Here is a 16,506-nt window from a genome sequence, read left to right on the forward strand (position 1 = left end):
AGCCAGGATGGTCTCGATCTCCTGACCACGTGATCCATCCGCCTTGGCCTCCCAAAGTGCTGGGATTACAGGCTTGAGCCACCGCGCCCGGCCCTTTCCATTTCATTTAGCATGTGGTAGGGAAGAGGCGGGGGTTTAATAAGTGTGATGTTGAAGTCAGGCAGATGTGGGTTTAGTTGTTGGCTCTGTGTCTAGTTACATGATGTGGGCATATTACTTGATCTTACTGAGAATCAGAACTTACATCAATAAAATTGAGTTGTTTTGAGAACTAAATATGACATTTAAAGTGCTTAGCATGCTATCTGGTACATACCAACCACTTAATAAATATTATCTATTATTATTATTATTATTGTAAATCATCTCCCGTATCAATGTCTGCTTAAGAAATACTTGTCTTTTTTAGATTCAAAAGTTGTAAAACTTCTCTGTCCCTAATCCCAATACGTGTACTGGTGTTCTTTCCCGGTTCATTATGACCCCCACCACCTCCCTTCCAGCCTCCCCTGCTCTATTCCCTCCTCCCAGGCATTCCTCACGGGGTTTGGACTTCTCTGAAAAATGGTTTCATGGCCCCAATTACCTGCAAGCCAAAGAGTAAGTCACCGCTATTTGGCTTGGCTATTTGCTTGACACCAACCTACTGCTGGTGGGCGCCTGTGCTTTTAAAAAGAAAGATCTTTCCAAATGATAACAAACTTCCAATTACACATTTGGTGCCTTGAATTTATTAGGTCTACTGCAATGAACAAACTGTCCTTGTTACTTGTTTCCAAGAGCAACTCTGGTTTTAAACAAATCAAATTTCTGTCCATTTTTAATATTGGTTTTTCATTTTGGATTTAAGAGAAAAATGTATGAGCTCTTCTTTCCTAAGGAAGCTGTTTCTCCAATTATTATCCTGAGGGTTTTTTTTTTGTTTTTTTTTTTTTTGCTTTACCTTCAGTTTAGCTTAAGTGGTATCAAAGGGGTTGATCTTTGACTCCTTTGCTCTGTCTTCAGAAAAATTAATAACATATCCAATCAGACAATGGTCTGTTATGTCATCTTGGCACAGGTACATATTTATTTGTAAAACAATTTTTCCTTCATAAATATCATTTTTAAAACATTAAAATTTGTTTTCAGTTCTGGATCTATGTTCTTCTTTCTTTAGTTCTGTAGCTAATATTTTTTTTAAAGTTTCAAATTTTTTGACTCTATCTTTTTCTCTTTCAGAGAGCTTGATCCTTCCCTAACTTCCTAAAAAAGTCCTTGTCCTTCCTCTTCATCTGTAATAGGTGAGAAAATGACAACAACAAAAAAACAAAATGAAAACCAAAACATCCAGCCATCTGTGTCGACAAGAGAAGCATTCCCTTGTTTGTCCTTGACGTCACGGCATTTACTACCAGTCACTCAGACCCAGCCCTTGGAGTGGCATGGGGCTTGGTACTCCATTCAGAGCTGCTCAGCAATGCCTGGTATTCCTGTTGAGGAATGCTCTTGGCAAGGGGGAAGTGATTCTCTTCTCTTCCACTAAGGACTCATGAAAGGACTTTCAGATGTCTTTACCCTGACCTGGGTCTTCAAAGAACAGAACTTCTTATCTTCCATAAGGGGCAACTCGGTCATTTTCTGCCATTACTTAGGCGCTTTTCTCTTCCTTATTATTTCATTTCTTCATAGAATCTGGCCAAGGTTGTTGAGAAATCCAGCTCTTCGTATTGAGGTGCCAGGAGACAAGAGCAAATGTTGCTCTTTCCCCTCTCTAAACATAGAATTTTGTTGCCCCAGCACCACCTAATTAACTCCCTGATTTCCACCCCCAAGCACTCCTCTGTTATTCTTAATTTGGAAAATATATATATATCTTGGTTGTAGGTTTTGAAGGTAGGAGGAGGATAAAAAGGCTATGTTGGGGACTTTTAGGGTTAGGGTGAAAGATGATGGGGCACTTTGCCATATGGATTCCTACTTAGAAGTATGAAAGCAGAAATTAAATATTCTTAACCACAGCAGCATGTTTATGTGCTCACTATTTCCTCCTTGAGACCTTCTTCTTACCTTCTTCATCATCCACAAGATGGGTAATTCAGGTGTGTGCCATTCAGTTTCTCTTTCATCAGCTCTGGTATCTCCTGCTCTATGCCCTTTGTCAGGTACTGTCTTAGTCTGTTTGTGCTGCTATCACAAAATACCAGAAACTGGGTAATTTATAAACAACATAAATTTATTTCTCATGGTTCTGGAGGCTGGAAAGTCCAAAATAAAGATGCTGGCAGGTTGAGTCTGGTGAGGGCCCAGGCTTTGCTTCCAAAATGGCATTGTGTTGCTACATCCTTCAGCAGGGACTAATGCTATGTCCTCACATGGCAGAAGGGACAGAAAGGGAGAACGGCCTAGCCTTAGTTCCCTTGAATACTTTTATAGGGGCACTAATCCATTCACAAGGGTTCCACCCTTATGACCTAATCACCTCCCAAAGGCCCTACATCTTAATATCATCACATTGGCAAATAACTTTTAATATATGAATTTTGTGGGGATGCATTCAGACCATAGAAGATGCTCTTTGTTTCCCTTGAACATTACTGTTTTTTAAGGATTTGGCCTCAAATTCCTTCTCTTGATAGATCTCCTTTTGGAATTACCTATTCTGAAAATGCTCATGTTTCACTAATTTTCCTATGACTTTTACATCTGTATCTCTCATCTTGAATTCCAGTTCTACATTTTCAAATGACTCATACATGGACAATGCACTGTCAGCAGAAACTCAACATTTGTAAGGCAGAACTCTTCAATTTTTCCTCATTTTGATCTCCTCCCATACCCTTTAATTGTCAAGGACATACTTTTAGGTGTCCAGATTCAAAATGTTAGAAGCATCCTAAATAGCCTCTTTCCCTTAATCCCCACTTATCCACTCAGTGACTTAATCTTGTATATCATTATGATCACTTTCATATATGTCCTTTTATTTTTAAAATGACTTTTGAAGATTTTTTTTCCTATAAAAGCCATTTTTTTTCTGTACATTGCAGGAAACAAAGCTGAAAAATATAAAACAGCATAAAGAATATATCTTCTATAATTAAACTGCACAAAGATAACTATCCATTTTCAGTCCTCATTTCCTGTGTGTTTATATAGTAAAAAGACTGAATCATAATGTTTGCAGTTACTATATTTCTTAATGAGAAATTGTAAACATTTTAAATGTTGATAAATACTTTTTGTTTGCTTTATGCTCATAGTTGTGTCACAATTTATGCAAATATATAATGCTACAAATTTATTACCCTTATTTTCACTATTAAAATAGTTGATATGTACCAACAAGACACATAGGAAAAAACTGACAGATTTTTCTCCATACAAATTAAAACTTTTATATGGCCACTGATATGAATAAAGTTAAAATGATAAACTGGGAGAAAACATAAATATGTGTAACAGAAAAGAGGTAATAAACACAATATATAGAGATATCAAGCCTAATATATAGAGTGCTTTAGAAAAGTTTGAAGAAGAACAACCCAGTAGAAAAAGAGAAAAATGCTGTAACAGACAACTCAAAAAGGGTAAACCAATGAATAAGAAAAATAGGTGGAAAATGGTGTCTCCTTAAAAAAAATTAATACTTTATGACATATTTTAAAATATAAAAAGTAATACACATTTATCTTAAAGTATTTAGTTAATACAGATGGGTATAAAATCCATATGAAATTTAAACACCCAGAAATGATCACTGCAAACATTTGGTTTAATGTCTTCTATATTTATCTAATTATCAAAACAAGGGCTTTTATTTCCCCTCTAAACCATTCCTTGGCTTATTCGAAACATTTTGTACAGTTACAACTATAGCAACAAAAGAGACTACGAAAGAAAGACCTGAAGAGAAGATTTAAAAATTGGAAGTTGATGATAATTGGGAGAAAATAAAGTAGCATTAATAAAATTATTTTCAGACAAAGTAGAATTTAGGGCAAATAAAGGCGTTAAACAGAATCTAAAATTCTTTTGAAAAAAGCACAACCTGCATGATTTTATCTCTGATTTAAAAAATTACTTTCACGTATTCATCTCTCTTTGCTTAACCAACTTTATTCCTCACTATAATTGCTCCTATTTTTGAATTAAATCTTAATTCATCACATCACATAATTTTTGGAAGCTGTTTTTCAGAATAAGTAGTTTTTGATGATTCGTTCTTCTCTTAGCATCTAAGACAAATAGTGTCTTTGTTCCCTATCTTGCTGACTATTCTTTTTTCCTCTTCCCCAGTTTTATCCTTCTTACGCAGCCTTTAAGTGCTGCTTTCTTGGAAGGTTAATCCCAGGTTTTATTCTCTTTCTATTCTATACTTCTACCTAGGTGATTTGAACCCCAACTAGTTTTTTTAATATTGTTTCATTTTTTAAAACAAATTTACTTAAGTTCCGGGATACATGTGCAGAATGTGCAGGTTTGTTGCATAGGTATACGTGTGCCATGGTGGTTTGCTGCACCTATCAATCCATCATCTAGGTTTTAAGCCCCTCATGAAAATTGACCACATAATTGGAAGTAAAACACTCCCCAACTAGTTTTTAAGTAGGCGCAGATGACTTTAAGCCAAGTCTTCTGAGTGGCATATCTGATTTCTCTTAGAGTCTCAAAGGTACCTTGGGCTGATTGTATCTGAAACTAAACATATGACTTGTGTTTCCAATCTGTTTCTTTTTGTTGTTGTTTGTAGAATTTTTTTCCTCGGTGAACTGCACCATCTTTCACCCATTTACAAAAGCCAGGAGAAATGGTGATCCTTAACACCTCTCTTTTCTCCCATGAATAATCCATTGCTGATCCCATTGATTTTACTTCTTAAACATTTCTGGAATCAATCAACTCTCCACCTCCATCATCACTCCAGGCCAACTGATCATTACCACCTGCTGGAATACTGAACTTTCCTAAATGGCCGCCTTCTGAGTATGCCATCACCTGCCATGATTCACAGTTAACCAGAACTTTTTTTTTTTTAATCTCAATTGGATCATGTCACTACAATTGTTTTTTCCTAGAATATAGAAGTACTTTTGATTTTATATTTGACCTTTTACTTACTCTGTGGTCTTGTCATAGTCAAGGTCCAGTGCCTTTTGTTAGCTCTTTGGGGACTCGCCAGGTGGACAATCAAGTCTGTGAATAAAGAAAAGTTTAATTTTTTCCTTTGCAATTTGTATGCCTTTTATTTATTTTTAATCTGTGTTGTTGCAGTGGCTAGTACATATAGCACAATGTCAAATACATGCCATAAGTACAGACATTCTTGCTTTTTTATTGCTGTTAGGGTGAAAGAATTTAGTGTTTCACCATTATGTCTGATATTAGCTACAGATTTTTGAAGCTGTCCTTTATCAGATTGAGCAATTTTCTTTCTTCTAGTTTGCTGAGAGAATTTTTCGTTTGTTACTGTTTTTCTTATATTATAGATGGGTGTTGAATTTTGCTTTTTCTGCATCTAAGGAGATCATATCCTTTTTTTCAGGCTGTTGATATAAAAATTACATTAATTACTTTTTTAGTTTCAGTACTTCTCATTTTATTGATCATCTATGTTGTTTTTTAGTTTCAATTTTATTTATTTTTGTTCAGATTTTTATTTCCTTCAGCTAATTTTGGGTTTGATTCATTCTTGCTTTTTAAATTCCTTGAGGTGCATCACTAAGTTGTTTATTTGAAGGCTTTCTACTTTTTTGACATAGATATTTATTGTTACAAACATCTCTTTTAGTACTGTGCGTGTTGTATCCCATAGATTCTGGTATGTTGTGTTTCCATTTTAATTTGTTTTTAAAAATTCTAAAGTTTTGTTCCTAACTTCTTTAGTGACCTAATGGTCATTCAGGAGCATGTTGTTTAATTTCTACGTGCTTGTGTATTTTCTGAGGTTTTCCTTGTTATTAATTTCTAGTTTTATTCTATTGTGTTCAGAAAAGATACTTGATATGATTTCTATATTTTTGAATTTGCTGAGACTTGTGTGGCACAATATATTGTCTCTTCTGGAGAATTTTATATGTGCTGATGAAAAGAATGCATATTCTGCAGCAGGTGGATTAAATGTTCTATAAATGTCGTATCTATGGTCTAGTGTGTTGTTTAATGCTGATGTTTCTTTGTTGATTTTCTGTCTGGATGGTCTATCCATACTGAGAGTGGGGTGTTGAAATCTATTATTGTATTGAAGTTTATCTCTCTTGTTAGATCTATTAATATTTGCTTTATATACCTGGGATCTCTAGTGTTGGGTGCACAAATATTTATTAACTGTTACATATTCTTGCTAAATTGAACCGTTTATCATTCTATAGTGATCTTCTTTGTCTTTTTAGTCTTTAATTTGTAGTCCATTTCTTGATATAAGTATAGTTGTTCCTGCTCTTTTTTGGTTTCCAGCTCCGTGGAAACCCCTTCACTTTCAGTCTGTGTCTCTGGAGGTGAAGTGGCTTTCTGGTAGATAGCATATAATTGGGTCTTGTTTCTTTATCCATTCAGCAACTCCATGCCTTTTAATTGGATAATTGAGTTCATTTACATTCATTGTTATTGATAAGTAAGGGCTTATTACTACCATTGTGTTGCTTGTTTTCCGGTTGTTTATTGAACTCCTCTGTTTCTTTCTTACTGTCTTCCTTTGTGGCTAGGTGATTTTCTCTAGTAGAATGTTTTAATCTGTTCCCTTTTATTTTTAGCGAATCCTTTACAGGTCATTTCACTGTGGTCTCACCATGAGGCTTACAAAAAACATTTTATAGATGCAACAAGTTGCTTTAAAGGGATGAAAACTTACCTTTGATCACAAAGAAAAGAACAGAAATAAACAAAACATTTTTCAGATTTCTACTCTTTAATTCCATTTCCTTGCCCCCTCATTTTGGCTTCATTTTCACAATTTATGTATTTTTATATTACCTTCTCTTAACAGGTTTCTGTAAGTATTATTGTCTTCAATAGACTTGTCTTTTGGACTTCATACTAGAGTTATGAGTGGATTGAACATCACAATTATAATATTAGAGTAGTCTGTTTGTCCACATGCTTAATTTTCCCAGTGGATTTTTTGCATTTAAATGTTTTCTTTTTGCACATTGGTTGTTCTTCCTCTCAGATTAAAGAATTCTTAGCATTTCTAGTAAGATGGGTCTGGTGGTGGTGAATTCTCTCAGCTTCGGTTTGTCTGGAAGGATTTTATCATGCCTTCATATTTGAAGGATAACTTTGCTAGATACAATATTCTTGGATAGCAATATTTTTCTTTTACCATTTAAAAAATGTTATCCCACTCCTTTCTGGCCTGTATGATTTCCTCTGAGAAGTCTGTTGCCAGATGAATTTGAGCTCTTTAAAATGTTGTTTCTTTTTTCTTGCTGCTTTTAGAATCCTCTTGTTGTCCTTGACGGTTGAGAGGTTGATTATTGTATGCTTCGGGTTAGTCTTATTTGGGTTGAATCTCTTTGGTATTCTCTGACCTTCCTGTACCTGGATATTTATCTCTTTTCAAGTTTTGGAAAATTTTGTTATTATTTCTCTTATTTTTTATTATTTCTGTTATTATTTCTTTCTACTCCTTGCTCTTCCTAAACTCCCTCTTGAATACCAAGAATTCTTGGATTTGGTCTTTTGAGGTAATTATCTATATTTTCTAGGTGATCTTCATTTATTTTTATTCTCTTTTTCTTCTTTTTCCTCTGACAGTGTATTTTTTAATAGCTTATCTTTGAGCTCACTGATTCTTTCCTCTGCTTGTTCCATTCTGCTGAGGGCCTCTAAGAATTCTTCAGTTTGGCAAATGTGTTTTTCAGTTCCAAGATTCTATTTGATTTTTAAAAAATTATTTCAGTATCTTTGTTAAATTTCTCTGAGAAATTTCTGAATTGCTTTTTTCTGTTATCTTAAAGATTGTTGAGTTTCCTTAAAACTGCTATTTTGAATTTTTGGTTGAGAGTTTACATATTGTCATCTCATTAGGATTAGTCACTGGTTCCTTGCTTTATCCATTTGAGGGGATCATGTTTCCCTGTTTGCTACTGTTTCCTGTGGATGTAGGTCTATGTACTTGCATTGAAGGAGTATTTATTTCAGACTATTTTGTCTGGCTTATTTTGCCTTTTACTGGATATGTTTGCATAGAGGTTCTTTGTAATTTGTCTGTTGATTTTCTTTCTTTTTAATTTTTCAACTAGATTGCTTCCTCCTTTTAGACAGTAGCTGACACCCTAAGCCTAGATTTTCTTTGGTTCTAGTAAATTATCAGAGTACTGCCCATCCTGAATATGGGAGGTCTCAAAGGGAATATCCTGGTAGTATGAGAGCGCTGGCTAGGGGTTTGTACCCAGAGACCTATGGAACAAATCTCCTACAACATACTGCTGCTGAACAGCCACTGTGATTTGGCATCTCCTTTGGCTGAGTTACAGAGCAGAATTTCCTGAACAGGGGATGGTAGTCCTTCCTGCTTTGTCTCTGGCTGTCCTCAGGGATATTTCTCCCTTCAGACACTTCTGATGCTTCCCATGGGTTGATACAGGGACAGGTCTCCTGCTAGTAAACTCAGATGGTGAGGACTCTGGAAATTTTCCTTGCACTTGGTGCTGGGCTGATTGCAAGGAAGGGCATCGTGGATATGGAAGTCTGATTCTCTTACTATCTACTTGGAGTTGTTTTACTTCTCTGTGACTTTAGGAACTATCTCATTCTCATATTTGAGTTTGGGATATTGCTGGTTATAATCTCAGTGCTGTATATTTGTTTTTGTTCTTCTGTGGGGGAAGAGTAACACCAGCTTGCTTTTATTCTGTCATTTTGGAAATGGAAGGCTCTTTTTTCATTTTCAATCAGAAATTAGAAATTATTTACTATTTTTTCTTATGGTTTTTTATTTGACCTGTTTGTTATTTCAAAGCATGTTGTATAATTTCCAAATGTTAGGAATTTTCCAAAGATCTATTAAGTTATTCCAAATATCTATTACGCATCCGTCATGCCAGAAAAATATTTTGTATTCTTTGTATCCTTTGAAACTAGTTTATGATTGGTTAAATTAGTCTCTATGGCCTATTTTGTTTAAATTACATTGTTTAGACTAGACCATATGGTCTATTTTGGTGAATGATCCTAGCACTCCTGAAAAGAATGTATTTTCTGCATTGTTGAGTGTTCTGCAAAGGTCAGTCAGGTCAAACTGGTTGGCAGTGTTGTTCAAGTCTTCTATAATCCTTACTGATTTTTTTTTTTTTTTAGATGGAGTCTTGTTCTGTCAGCCAGGCTGGAGTGCAGTGGTGCAATCTCGGCTCAGTACAAGCTCCGCCTCCTAGGTTAATGCCATTCTCCTGCCTCAGCCTCCCAAGTAGCTGGGACTACAGGCGCCCACCCCCGCGCCCAGCTAATTTTTTTGTATTTTTAGTAGAGATGGGGTTTCACCATGTTAGCTAGGAACTGATTTTTTTTTTTCTACTGTTCTATCAAGTACTAAGAAAGGAATAATGAAATCTTGGTCCAACACCTACACGCCTTTTTTTCTTAGAGATTTATGTAGATTATGTCTTTTGTTTTTCGTGAAAGAGAAGTTCTGAAGTGTTTTTGGCCACCAAGCCTGGCTTTCAGGTATTCTGCCCCATTCCTAGTCTTTCTTATGAGCACCCAATGGAGGCCCATGGGAAAAAAAGGTGGTGAGTGCAGATATTCCTTTTATTAGTCCTCTCATTAATTCTAAACTGTCATGATAGAGTACGTTTGCCTTTTATGGTTTTATTACATTTGCCCTTTAAAGGTTTTATTAAAATTTCTGTCTCTTTATTTTAACTTGTATGGCATTCATCTCCATAGGTAAAAGAGTCCATCTTTTCCATTTCTTCTTGCAGGGGATACTCATGACTTAGAATTTAGGTCACTAGTTGCCTTGCAAAGTGAGCCCCATAATAGGTTGAAGATAGTTTAGGATTTTATAGATTATCTGGCTTTTTCTTGTTGTTAGAATGAGATGAAACTCACCTGCAGTTTTCTAGATCTTAACTGAAAGTGGCATTCAAATTTTAATGCTTCTCATATATAATTTTAGGCAGTCATTTGAATTCACTTACAAAGGTAACTGATTCCATCAATTTCTGAACTTTTTCTAGGTTTTGCTCTGTGAATTGGCTTGCTCTTCTGGTTTATGATTTAGTTTTAAGGTCTTCCATTTACCTTGTGCTTTCCACCTTCTAACACTAAATTTTATCTCTTTTCTCTAATTCTTTCATCCTAGTAAATTTAAGTCTTCTTAAAACAGAAAAAGATAAAAGGCCATTATTTAAATTCAATTCTGAAAAGTTTATATCTATCACATTGATTGATTCAGCATCATATACTGTCTACCATTTCAAGCTGTCAGAATAAATCTCTAAGCTAGGATCTCTAGATCTTCCTCTTCTATTCACTTTGATTTTTAAATAATGTTTTCATGCTCTAGAGCAATTACTTGATTTTATATTCTGCTTATAATTCTTCAGTACAGATTCTTTTTTTTTAAAATTGCCTTCAACAATTTTTTATGTTTTATTTTTTTGGGGGGCATGTAGGGGGACAGAGTCTCTCTCCGCTCGGTCACCCAGGCTGGAGTACAGTGGTGCGATCTTGGTTTACTGCAACCTCTGCCTCCTGGGTTCAGGCGATTATCCCACCTCAGCCTCCTGAGTAGTAGCTGGGATTACAGGTGTGCAATACCATGCCCGGCTAATTTTTGTATTTTTAGTAAAAATGGGGTTTCACTGTGTTGGCCAGGCTGGTCTCAAACTCCTGCCCTCAGGTGATCCACCCGCCTCAGCCTCCCAAAGTGCTGGGATTACAGGTGTGAGCCACTGCGCCCAGGCAACAATGTTCTTAACAGAGAGTAATACAAAAAAAATTGCAATACATAATGTTTATATTCTTCTTTGATGATTGAACAGCATCTTTAAGGTCTGAGTGGGATTCTGTATTTTCCAAATTTCATTTTTGATTCCTATAGATTTATTATTTCAATATTATTGAAATTTTCTCAAATAATACTGATTCCTTCTTTATCTTTGAAATAACTCTCAGAATTTTGTCTATATCACATTTGTGACTCCAGCTTCCCCTCTGCTTAATTACCAGTGATATACACCACTGAGCAGAGAAGTCACTGTGGAGCATGTGGCTCCAAGCTGGTGAATACAGTCTGAGATGATGCCTTTTATAAAAATGTCTGCTCTACAAGGCAATACTTCTGGTGGTGTGGATGGCCTACAGGGGCCCTTTCGGGTTTTCTGGATGAGCTTTAAAGATGCTGTATTTCTAGTCTTTCAGAGCAATGTAATAATTCTCAACCTCAGCTGCACATTAGAACCTCCTAGGGAATTGTTCCCAAATCCTGACACCCAGGCTTCCAAGACCAATTAAATCAGAATCTCTTGGGGATGGGATCTAGGCATCATAAACTTTTAATAATTCCTTAAGCTATTACAATGTATAGCCAAAATTGAGAACACTAACATGAAAATTAGGAAGCCTGGGAAAAGCTGAAAAATGTGGTTTCAGGTGGAGAATGGACAATAAAACCACAATACATAAGGTGCTACACTTAGACTGAAGATATCCAAGTAAGATATTTGCTTTCATTTAATACAGTGTTTCTTAAATGTAATACACTTTACTCTAAAGAAAATGAATTCTGCTAGACCTGAGTATTCCCTTGACACAAATTATTTTTATTACATTGTTACGTAAGCATATTCAAAATAAATATTGCAATAGATCCCTTATATTAAAAAAATTTATGTAACTATACAAAGAAATTTGGATTTAATACAAACAAAATAAAAAATTAATAATAGTAAAATAAGCAACATTAATTAAAAATGACCATATAGTATTTTGCTGCAACACAACCACAGTGGTTTAATTGAAAAAGATGTAGTTTTAGTTCTGGTCCTGTCTGCAACATATTTCTTAATTTTGATTTAAGTAATGCTAATGTTGAGAATTCTTATTTGTATAAATATGTAGTATTCAAATCTACCCAATAGTCCCATAGATAGTTTTTTGATAAACAGAAATTGCCCTCCTGATGGAAACTTACATTTGTTGTATCTGAGTTCCTTCTTCAGGAAACACATTCAGGCCTCTCAAAACAAGTATTAAAGAACTAAAACTCACCAGATCGCCCCTCCAGACAATCAATCAGATGCTAGATCGCTCATTCATCAGGATTCCTGTCTTACCTCTCCCTCATTTCTGCTTTCTTAGGCATTGTTACATTTCTTTCTTGCTATATAGACCCCTAATTTTACTTGGCCAGGGAGATGGATTTGAGACTGATCATCCATTTCCTCAGCTGCAGCACCCGATTAAAGCCTTTTGCCTTAGCAATAATCAAGTCTGAGAGACTGACTTTCAGTGCAGTGAGCAGCAGGACCTAGACTGAACCCCTGGTGTTTTGGTAACAGTATAAATAGAAACTGATGATCCTAGCACTTTGATGGCTCCAGAAAATCAGATGTCCTAATAATCTAAGTCTTTGTAAGGTAGCAATACCAGAATGACAATTTTAATGTTATATCACTTGAATACTTGGTGAAGCTGTCATTTGCCTGATGTTCAGATTAGCTTTAAGATGTAATTGAAATCTTCAGCAATGGACATCTAAAGTAATTGTTGCTGGAATCCTGAGTTTAAAATGTCTGCATTTTGGATTTTCAAGTACTATTAACGAACTGGGGCAGGGTGTGAACTACAAGGAAGGCATCCAAGTAATAAATCGAACAGGATATTGAAAATGGTACTCAAGTGGCTCAGGTTATTTTGAATTCAGCAAACCTATGTATGGGTTTGTGTGTTTTACTGTCCATTAAAAGGTCATCAATATATTCCTAAACATGTTTACCTTGTGTTTTGAATGTTAACATTGAGAGGGAAACAGAAAATATTCTCATAGAAAACCTGTGAATTTCCCTTATCAATATATATAAGGATCACTGGGCATGTGTAAATCTTAGACGGAAATGTTTTACATAAGAGACACTAATAAAGATATCTTAGCAGACTTGAGAGTGCTGCTGTTTATTTTCATCCCTGCTCACATAAGAGCCTGGCAGTCAGGCTGTGGTGGGCTCACATCATGCTTCTGGATATTCAGCATGAGCTCAGCAGTGGTCAGAATTCCTTTATGCATGTGGTGAAGGTAGAGCCGTCCCAAAGGTACCTGGAGAGAGGGGGCAGCCACTGCATCTACCCTAGTAATCGATGCCTTCATCCCTCTCAGAGTCTAATTTCAGGCCTATCTGATGTGGAAGCAGTGGAAGCAGAAATTTCTGGATTAGAAATGTCTAGGAAAAAACACAGAGTAGAGTATACGCTTGGGCATACCATGATAATCTTAATTGAAATGCTGGATGCAGGGTAAGAAGGGCAATGATTTGGTCATGCATACACAGACATTGACAAGGTTTTTAAAAAAAATTTTCTTTCATTGCTGTACAGAAATGTGACATGATGGTATTATTATATGGCTATATATATCTTGTAATTTCCAAGATGACCCCAGTTTTAATAATCTGCACCATTAAAATTTGTAATATTCTGGAAATTTCATTATCTTGTGCATAGTAACTGAATTAGTTGAATCTGTATTTATTACAATAGGGCCTCCTTCCTTCCTTCCTTCCTTCCTTCCTTCCTTCCTTCCTTCCTTCCTTCCTTCCTTCCTTCCTTCCTTCTTTCTTTCTTTCTTTCTTTCTTTCTTTCTTTCTTTCTTTCTTTCTTTCTTTCGAGACGGACTCTTGCTCTGTCGCCCAGGCTGGAGTGCAGTGGGCGATCTCAGATCACTGCAAGCTCCGCCTCCCAGGTTCACGCCATTCTCCTGCCTCAGCCTCCTGAGTAGCTGGGACTACAGGTGCCCGCCACCACGCCCGGCTAATTTTTTGTATTTTTAGTAGAGACGGGGTTTCACCATGTTAGCCAGGATGGTCTCGATCTCCTGACCTTGTGATCCACCCGCCTCGGCCTCCCAAAGTGCTGAGATTACAGGCGTGAGCCACCGCACCCGGCCTACTTTCTATTCAATGCAACATATCATAATTTTCTGTGCATAAAGGTGTGCCATTCCTGACTGTTACAGCCACAAAACTAAGTTGATTTGCAGTGAAAAAGACAGTGAAATTTCCAGGTACTGTTGTACACAGTTGCTTTGTCCTACCTCCCAAGTTTTTAGCATTTTATAATTGAACTGCGCATGTCATTTATTTGACTGTTATAATAACTTTTAAGGATAGAAAAATTACTGATCCTTTAAGAGGTTGAAACAAAACAAAAAAATCTCCTCTACCGAAGAAATACGGGGAATCCAGGCTTATATTTTGCATGCAAATGACTTAATTACAATAGGAAAGTTGACATCCTTTTCATATAAGTCAAAAATAGTGGCAATTCAATTGCAAGCATCTCTGTAGTTTCCTATGTTTTACTAAAGACAGTCTGTTATCATGGATCTGGGGTAATAAGAGTAATTCAATATCATGATGTTAAACCCAATTCCATTTTAGGTTTTGGGCCCTACCTCTCAAGTAGTTTCATATATTTTTGAATTGAGTTTTTATCATCTTGAACAAAATTGGAAAAATTGAAGCAAATATGAAATGTGCTAATTATAGACATGTTAAGAAATATGGCATATAATATTCACACGATTAGCAGAGATAAAAATACTATAATCCTCAATTTCTGTGAGGGTAGAGTAAAATTGATAGAGTAGGGTACATAGTCAAGAAGAATATAAATTGCTACAACCTTTTTGCAAGCAATTTCAAAATAGGTGGAAGAGCCTCCATATTTTTCTATCTTTCAAATCAATTATTTCTTTTCCTGGAAATTATTCTGAAGAAATGGTTAAATAAGTGAACTAATACAGATATGTTCATGAACGTTCCTAGGTAACTTTTTAAAAACATTTTGACAAAGCTAGACATGATGTTCAATAACTGGGGAACAAAATTTAAATTTTACTAAGTTGAACCACATCAAACTGACATTTTTTGTTGATTAAAAGATTAAATACTGGCAATTCCATATGGCTCAATCTAATAGGATAAACAAACAATGGAATATTATGTGGCCTCTAAGTATCATTTATACAGACTACTTTTAGTACTGTGAGTAGGTGTTTATAATTTAGTACAATATGGAGTACAAAATCATATTTTCAGCCTGCCTTCACATGCACACACACCCACATGCACACACATACCTTAGATGGCCTGTAGTTATCTTTGAGTGGTGGGATTTTTTTTCCTTTTATATGTTCAACAACAGGATGGTATCACTTTTATAATCAGGAAAGGAGTTATAATTAAACAGAAACATAGTTATAAACTACCATTTTCCCAAACAAGGAACTGAGTACCTGGCTCATCATCTTCAATCTCAAAGAACTTCCAAAGTTAACTAATTGTTGACTTTTTAGATCAAGTGCAAGAATAAAGAACTGAAACAAGTGTGATGTATGAAGAAATGTATTAGTATGTCTGAAAAAGAGGAAAATCACAGGTTTCCAGTGTTTTGAGGTCACAAAACTTAAGCATTTCTACTTCAATCTTCCAAAGAGATAACCAACATTGAGGCAGAGAATGTCATCATGTACACTACAGATGGTCTGAAAACACACAAAGCTTGGGTCAGAGAATGAGGTTGCTGCATTACATATTCTAGAACTGCTTCTCAAGCTGATAAAATATATCTGGAGAGACCACCAGCCAAAGTTGTTTCTCTTATTTGATACTCAAAATGAATACACTGGAAACTTAGTACCCAACCTTAATTGATAAGAAAAATAAATGGTACTGAGGAAAGAAGGCTCACTAAATACAGAAAAAAGACACCCATTTGTGGGAAATACTCAGTTGCCAGCCTTCATTTGATTTCTCCACTTTTCTCCTCCCAGGTACTTTAAAAAGTCAAGGATCACATCAATCTTAGGCGACTTATGTCTTTTGGTTCACATATTTCCTTTTTGTACATCACTTTTGCTCACCCAGGAAAGGCAAAGCCGTTTTTTTTTTTTGTTTTTTGTTTTTTTGTTTTTTTATTTTTTTGACGGAGTCTTGCTCTGTCACCCAGGCTGGACTGCAGTGGCGCGATGTCGGCTCAGTGCAACCTCCACCTCCCGGGTTCAAGTGATTCTCCAGCCTCAGCCTTCCAAGTAGCTGGAACTATAGGGGCCCACCACCATGATCAGGTAATTTTTTTTTTGTATTTTTAGTACAGACGGGGTTTCACTATATTGGCCAGGCTGGTCTCGAACTCCTGACCTTGTGATCTGCCCACCTCACCTTCCCAAAGTGCTGGGATTACAGGTGTGAGCCACCGCACCCAGCCAAGCCTAGTTGTTTATAGCATTTTGACATTGTGTATTTCTGGATCCAATGGCCATAGTCACCATTCTGATCATTTTTAAATGCCATTTAGGCATTTAGGTGT

General features: G+C 36.0%; 1 long non-coding RNA gene across 2 annotated transcripts in view; it reads right to left on the reverse strand.

The window, feature by feature from the left end:
• LOC134729065 (uncharacterized) overlaps nucleotides 1-16,506 on the reverse strand; it is a 237,414-nt gene that overhangs the window by 20,218 nt on the left and 200,690 nt on the right. For both annotated transcript variants that reach the window (XR_010109903.1, XR_010109904.1), the window contains one exon: nucleotides 5,101-5,175. This is a non-coding gene — a long non-coding RNA (uncharacterized LOC134729065). The remainder of the gene's footprint in view (nucleotides 1-5,100; nucleotides 5,176-16,506) is intronic.

This window comes from Pan paniscus, chromosome 16 (genome assembly GCF_029289425.2).
Source record: "Pan paniscus chromosome 16, NHGRI_mPanPan1-v2.0_pri, whole genome shotgun sequence".
NCBI lineage: Eukaryota > Metazoa > Chordata > Mammalia > Primates > Hominidae > Pan > Pan paniscus.